Source organism: Cervus canadensis, chromosome 2 (genome assembly GCF_019320065.1).
Source record: "Cervus canadensis isolate Bull #8, Minnesota chromosome 2, ASM1932006v1, whole genome shotgun sequence".
In the NCBI taxonomy this organism is placed as follows: Eukaryota; Metazoa; Chordata; class Mammalia; order Artiodactyla; family Cervidae; genus Cervus; species Cervus canadensis.
In genome coordinates, this window is record NC_057387.1 from 9,505,446 (window position 1) to 9,513,523 (window position 8,078).

The window sequence follows — 8,078 nt, forward strand, 5'->3', positions numbered from 1 at the left end:
CGCTTTTTGTTGTAAGGGTGGTGTCATCTGCATGTCTGAGGTTATTGATATTTCTCTAGGAAATCTTGATTCCAGCTTGTGCTTTATCCAGCCTGGCATTTCGCATGATGTACTCCGCATAGAAGTTAAGTAAGCAGGGTAACAATATACAGCCTTTCCCAACTTTGAACCAGTCCATTGTTCCATGTCCGGTTCTAACTGTTGCTTCTTGACCTGCATGTAGATTTCTTAGGAGGCACGTCTGGTATTCCCATCTCTTGAAGAATTTTCCATTGTTTGTTGTGATCCGCACAGTCAAAGGCTTTGGCAAAGTCAATAAAGTAGATGTTTTAATGGAACTCTCTTGCTTTTTCTATGATTCATCAGATGTTGGCAATTTGATCTCTGGTTCCTCTGCCTTTTCTAAATCCAGCTTGAACATCTGGAAGTTCACAGTTCACGTACTGCTGAAGCCTGGCTTGCAGAATTTTGAGCGTTACTTTGCTAGCGTGTGAGATGAGTGCAATTGTGTGGTAGTTTGAGCATTCTTTGGCATTGCCTTTCTTTGGGATTGGAATGAAAACTGAACTTTTCCAGTCCTGTGGCCACTGCTGCATTTTCCAAATTTGCTGTCATATTGAGTGCAGCACTTTCACAGCATCATCTTTCAGGATTTGAAATAGCTCAACTGGAATTTCAACACCTCCACTAGCTTTGTTTGTAGTGATGCTTCCTAAGGCCCACTTGACTTCACATTCCAGGATGTCTGGCTCTAGGTGAGTGATCACACCATTGTGATTATCTGGGTCATGAAGATCTTTTTGTACAGTTCTGTGTATTCTTGCCATCTCCTCTTAATATCTTCTGCTTCTGTTAGGTCCATACTATTTCTGTCCTTTATTGAGCCCATCTTAGCATGAAATGTTCCCTTGGTATCTCTAATTTTCTTGAAGACATCTCTAGTCTTTCCCATTCTATTGTTTTCCTCTATTTCTTTGCATTGATCGCTGAGGAAGGCTTTCTTATCTCTCCTTTCTCTTCTTTGGAACTCTGCATTCAGATGTGTATATCTTTTCTTTTCTCCTTTGCCTTAACTTCTCTTCTTTTCTCAGCTGTTTGTAAGGCCTCCTCAGACAACCATTTTGCCTTTTTGCCTTTCTTTTTTGGAGGGATGGTCTTGATCACTGTCTCCTGTACAATGTTATGAACCTATGTCCATAGTTCTTCAGGCACTCTGTCTATCAGATCTAATCCGTTGAATCTATTTGTCAGTTCCACTGTATAATCATAAGAGATTCAATTTAGGTCAGCACAATGGGGTGAATGTAAAGCATGCTACTAATAACTACCTTTCTGATCTTGACTACTCTGAGTCTCAGTTTCCTTACATATACAGTAAAATGCGAGTTGACTGGTAGGATCTGTATGATCAGGTGAAGTGGTGACATTCCTGTGCTTCTGTAGCTGTCCTTCTACCTATCTTAATGTTCCTTATATCCCAGCTTTACCTGTGAGACAAAATTTGTATTATTCTAGTTCTTTCTTTTTTAAAATTTATTTTGAATGAAACAAAGATGAATATTTTTAATGAAAAAAGGTACAATTCACAAAGAAGATAGACGTCATAAACCATTAGACAGCTTAATAACAAAAGCAAGGGTAAATAAAGCAAAACTTAGAAGAAATATAAGGGAAAAGAAAAAACATAAAATAATTGTGAGACATATTAACATTTCTCTGAGAATACTTTATCAACTGCAGAAAAACTAAGAATAAAAGCATCTTGAATGATGTTATTAATGATTTACACATATTTTAATTAATTTATATTAATCACATCCTACACAAATACATTTAAAATTTTGTATCTTACACATCGCTTACACATTAGATTTCCATAGGACATTTAGAAAATCTTGCAAAAAGATAAGCATTATTAAATTTCAAAAAGTAGAATTCTTTTTTTTAACATGTGATTCAGTTATACATAAACACATATATTATTTTTGAAATTATTTTTCATTATAGATTATTATAAGACATTGACTATAGTTCCCTGTGCCATATAGTAAACCTTTGTTGCTTGTTGCATATCTAGTTTTTAAAATTAGAAATCTAGCATTCTATTCATACTAAGGGAAATGAGTGTAATCAAAATGTCATAAATTTTTTTTAGTTTTCTTTCTTTTTTTTTTTTTTATTAGTTGGAGGCTAATTACTTCACAACATTTCAGTGGGTTTTGTCATACATTGATATGAATCAGCCATAGAGTTACACGTATTCCCCATCCCGATCCCCCCTCCCACCTCCCTTTCCACCCGATTCCTCTGGGTCTTCCCAGTGCACCAGGCCTGAGCACTGTCTCATGCATCCCACCTGGGCTGGTGATCTGTTTCACCATAGATAATACACATGCTGTTCTCTCGAAACATCCCACCTTCACCTTCTCCCAGAGAGTTCAAAAGTCTGTTCTGTATTTCTGTGTCTCTTTTTCTGTTTTGCATATAGGGTTATCGTTACCAGCTTTCTAAATTCCATATATATGTGTTAGTATGCTGTAATGTTCTTTATCTTTCTGGCTTACTTCACTCTGTATAATGGGCTCCAGTTTCATCCATCTCATTAGGACTGGTTCAAATGAATTCTTTTTAATGGCTGAGTAATATTCCATGGTGTATATGTACCACAGCTTCCTTATCCATTCATCTGCTGATGGGCATCTAGGTTGCTTCCATGTCCTGGCTATTAAAACAGTGCTGCGATGAACATTGGGGTGCACGTGTCTCTTTCAGATCTGGTTTCCTCAGTGTGTATGCCCAGAAGTGGGATTGCTGGGTCATATGGCAGTTCTATTTCCAGTTTTTTAAGAAATCTCCACACTGTTCTCCATAGCGGCTGTACTAGTTTGCATTCCCACCAACAGTGTAAGAGGGTTCCCTTTTCTCCACACCCTCTCCAGCATTTATTGCTTGTAGACTTTTGGATAGCAGCCATCCTGACTGGCGTGTAATGGTACCTCATTGTGGTCTTACATTTAGATCTTTAATCCATTTTGAGTTTATTTTTGTGTATGGTGTTAGAAAGTGTTCTAGTTTCATTCTTTTACAAGTGTTGACCAGTTTCCCAGCACCACTTGTTAAAGAGGTTGTCTTTTTTCCATTGTATATTCTTGCCTCCTTTGTCAAAGATAAGGTGTCCATAGGTACGTGGATTTATCTCTGGGCTTTCTATTCTGTTCCATTGATCTATATTTCTGTCTTTGTGCCAGTACCATACTGTCTTGATGACTGTGGCTTTGTAGTAGAGTCTGAAGTCAGGCAGGTTGATTCCTCCAGTTCCATTTCTTCTTTCTCAGATTGCTTTGGCTATTCGAGGTTTTTTGTATTTCCCTACAAATTGTGAAATTATTTGTTTCTAGTTCTGTGAAAATACCGTTGGTAGCTTGATAGGGATTGCATTGAATCTATAGATTGCTTTGGGTAGAATAGCCATTTTGACAATATTGATTCTTCCAATCCATGAACACGGTATGTTTCTCCATCTGTTTGTGTCCTCTTTGATTTCTTTCATCAGTGTTTTATAGTTTTCTATGTATAGGTCTTTTGTTTCTTTAGGTAGATATACTCCTAAGTATTTTATTCTTTTTGTTGCAATGGTGAATGGTATTGTTTCCTTAATTTCTCTTTCTGTTTTTTCATTGTTAGTATATAGGAATGCAAGGGATTTCTGTGTGTTAATTTTATATCCTGCAACTTTACTATATTCATCGATTAGCTCTAGTAATTTTCTGGTAGAGTCTTTAGGGTTTTCTATGTAGAGGATCATGTCATCTGCAAACAGTGAGAGTTTCACTTCTTCTTTTCCTATCTGGATTCCTTTTACTTCTTTTTCTGCTCTGATTGCTGTGGCCAAAACTTCCAAACTATGTTGAATAGTAGTGGTGAGAGTGGGCACCCTTGTCTTGTTCCTGATTTCAGGGGAAATGCTTTCAATTTTTCACCATTGAGGGTGATGCTTGCTGTGGGTTTGTCATATATAGCTTTTATTATGTTGAGGTATGTTCCTTCTATTCCTGCTTTTTGGAGAGTTTTAATCATAAATGAGTGTTGAATTTTGTCAAAGGCTTTCTCTGCATCTATTGAGATAATCATATGGTTTTTATCTTTCAATTTGTTAATGTGGTGTATTACATTGATTGATTTGCGGATATTAAAGAATCCTTGCATTCCTGGGATAAAGCCCACTTGGTCATGGTGTATGATTTTTTTAATATGTTGTTGGATTCTGTTCGCTAGAATTTTGTTAAGGATTTTTGCATCTATGTTCATCAGTGATATTGGCCTGTAGTTTTCTTTTTTTGTGGCATCTTTGTCTGGTTTTGGAATTAGGGTGATGGTGGCCTCATAGAATGAGTTTGGAAGTTTACCTTCTTCTGCAATTTTCTGGAAGAGTTTGAGTAAGGTAGGTGTTAGCTCTTCTCTAAATTTTTGGTAGAATTCAGCTGTGAAGCCATCTGGTCCTGGGCTTTTGTTTGCTGGAAGATTTCTAATTACAGTTTCGATTTCCTTGCCTGTGATGGGTCTGTTAAGATCTTCTATTTCTTCCTGGTTCAGTTTTGGAAAGTTATACTTTTCTAAGAATTTGTCCATTTCATCCAAGTTGTCCATTTTATTGGCATAGAGCTGCTGGTAGTAGTCTCTTATGATCCTTTGTATTTCAGTGTTGTCTGTTGTGATCTCTCCATTTTCATTTCTAATTTTGTTAATTTGGTTCTTCTCTCTTTGTTTCTTAATGAGTCTTGCTAATGGTTTGTCAATTTTGTTTATTTTTTCAAAAAACCAGCTTTTAGCTTTGTTGATTTTTGCTATGGTCTCTTTAGTTTCCTTTGCATTTATTTCTGCCCTGATTTTTAAGATTTCTTTCCTTCTGCTAACCCTGGGGTTCTTCATTTCTTCCTTCTCTAATTGCTTTAGGTGTAGAGTTAGGTTATTTATTTGGCTTTTTTCTTGTTTCTTGATGTAAGCCTGTAATGCTATGAACCTTCCCCTTAGCACTGCTTTTACAGTGTCCCATAGGTTTTGGGTTGTTGTGTTTTCATTTTCATTCATTTCTATACATATTTTGATTTCTTTTTTGATTTCTTCTATGATTTGTTGGTTATTCAGAAGCGTGTTATTTAGCCTCCATGTGTTTGAATTTTTAACAATTTTTTTCCTGTAATTGAGATCTAATGTTACTGCACTGTGGTCAGAAAAGATGACTGGAATGATTTCAATTTTTTTGAATTTTCCAAGACTAGATTTATGGCCCAGGATGTGATCTATTCTGGAGAAGGTTCCGTGTGCACTTGAGAAAAAGGTGAAGTTGATTGTTTTGGGGTGAAATGTCCTATAGATATCAATTAGGTCTAGCTGGTCCATTGTGTCATTTAAGGTTTGTGTTTCCTTGTTAATTTTCTGTTTAGTTGATCTATCCATAGTGTGAGTGGGGTATTAAAGTCTCCCACTATTATTGTGTTACTATTAATTTCCTCTTTCATACTCGTTAGTGTTTGCCGTACATATTGCGGTGCTCCTATGTTGGGTGCATATATATTTATAATTGTTATATCTTCTTCTTGGATTGATCCTTTGATCATTAGGTAGTGTCCTTCTTTGTCTCTTTTCACATCTTTATTTGAAAGTCTATTTTATCTGATATGAGTATTGCGACTCCTGCTTTCTTTTGGTCTCCGTTTGCATGAAATATTTTTTTCCAGCCCTTCACTTTTAGTCTGTATGTGTCTCTTGTTTTGAGGTGGGTCTCTTGTAGACAGCATATATAGGGGTCTTGTTTTTGTATCCATTCAGCCAATCTTTGTCTTTTGGTTGGGGCATTCAACCCATTTACATTTAAGGTAATTATTGATAGGTGTGGTCCCATTGCCATTTACTTTGTTGTTTTGGGTTCACGTTTATACAACCTTTCTGTGTTTCCTGTCTAGAGAAGATCTTTAGCATTTGTTGAAATTTCTATTGACAAGATCAGCTGATCCTTATGGGAATCCCTTTGTGTGTTATTGTTGTTTTTTCCCTTGCTGCTTTTAATATTTGTTTTCTTTGGTTTGATCTTTGTTAATTTGATTAATATGTGTCTTGGGGTGTTTCACCTTGGGTTTATCCTGTTTGGGACTCTCTGGGTTTCTTGGACTTGGGTGGCTATTTCCTTCCCCATTTTAGGGAAGTTTTCAGCTATTATCTCCTCGAGTATTTTCTCATGGCCTTTCTTTTTGTCTTCTTCTTCTGGGACTCCTATGATTCGAATGTTGGGGCGTTTCACATTGTCCCAGAGGTCCCTGAGGTTGTCCTCATTTCTTTTGATTTTTCCTCTCTGCTTCATTTATTTCCACCATTTTATCTTCTACCTCACTTATCCTATCTTCTGTCTCCGTTATTCTACTCTTGGTTCCCTCCAGAGTGTTTTTGATCTCATTATTGCATTATTCATTTTTAATTGACTCTTTTTTATTTCTTCTAGGTCTTTATTAAACATTTCTTGTATCTTCTCAATCTTTGTCTCCAGGCTATTTATCTGTAACTCCATTTTGTTTTCAAGATTTTGGATCATTTTTATTATCATTATTCTAAATTCTTTTTCAGGTAGATTCCCTATCTCCTCCTCTTTTGTTTGACTTGGTGGGCATTTTTCATGTTCCTTTACCTGTTGGGTATTTCTCTGCCTTTTCATCTTGTTTAGATTACTGTGTCTGGAATGGGCTTTCTGTATTCTGGAGGTCTGTGGTCCCTTTTTATTGTGGAGGTTTTACTCAGTGGGTGGGGTTAGACGATTGGCTTGTCAAGGTTTCCTGGTTAGGGAAGCTTGCGTCAGTGTCCTGGTGCGTGGAACTTGATTTCTTCTCTTTGGAGTGCCCAGTAATGAGTTTTGAGATGGGTCTATGTGTTAGGTGTGACCTTGGGCAGCCTGTATGTTGACATTCCGGGCTATGTTCCTGCGTTGCTGGAGAATTTGCGTGGTATGTCTTGCTCTAAAACTTATTGGCTCTTGGGTGGTGGTTGGCTTCAGTGTAGGCATGGAGGCTTTTAGACAGTCACTTATTACTTGAAGTTCCATGTAGTCAGGAGTTTTCTGGTGTTCTCGGGTTTTGGGCTTAAGTCTCCTACCTCTGGATTTCAGTTTTATTCTACCTGTAGTCTCAGGACTTCTCCAACTATACAGCACTGATAATAAAACTTCTAGGTTAATGGCAAAAAGATTCTCCCCCGTTAGGGACACCCAGAGAGGTTCACAGAGTTACATTAAGAAGAGGAGAGGGAAGAGGGAGATAGAGATGAGCAGGAGGAGAAAAAGGGGGACTCAAGAGGAGAGAGACAGATCTATGAAGTTGTCTGTTCCCAGAGTGTTCTCTGTAGCCCAGACACGCACAAAGATTCACAGAATTGGATTGGGAAGAGAAGGGGAAAGGAGGAAATAGAGGTGTTCTGAGGTAGAAAACAGAGAGTCAAGATTGGGAGAGAATAATCAACACACTCCTGAACAAAAATGGGAACTGAATATTGGATTCTTAAATGTTCACAATTTATATCATATACTGAAAAACAAAAATTAAAAATCTAGAGTAGAGGTTAGACCCTTAAAAATACTATATTAAAAACAAAAACAAAAACACACACACAAAATTTTAGAAATGTATATGAAGTTCAGTTTAAAAAAGAGCTTCTCTTCTTTTTTTTTGGTAAGGTTATAGTGTATTGAAAATGAAAATTAAGGAGTAGTAGAGGAGTACTAGAGGACTTTAAAAGAAATAAGAGCAAAAGACAAACAGAAACTAGAAGAGAAAAAGGGGAAAAAAAGAAGAAAAAAAGAAAAAGAAAAAAAAATTTTTTTCCCTAATTAAAAAAATCGTAAAAATCTATGAAAACGAAAGTTAAGGAGTAATGGGGGAGTAATAGGGAATTTTAAAGGAAAATAAAAGAGAAAAAAAAAAGTGAAAATATATCTAGGAATTTCTCTGGAGCTGTTGCGGTCAGTGTGGGTTCGGCTCAGTTTTAGATAGCTCCTCGTTCCAGCTTACACTTCTCCACATCTACAGGCCCCTTCC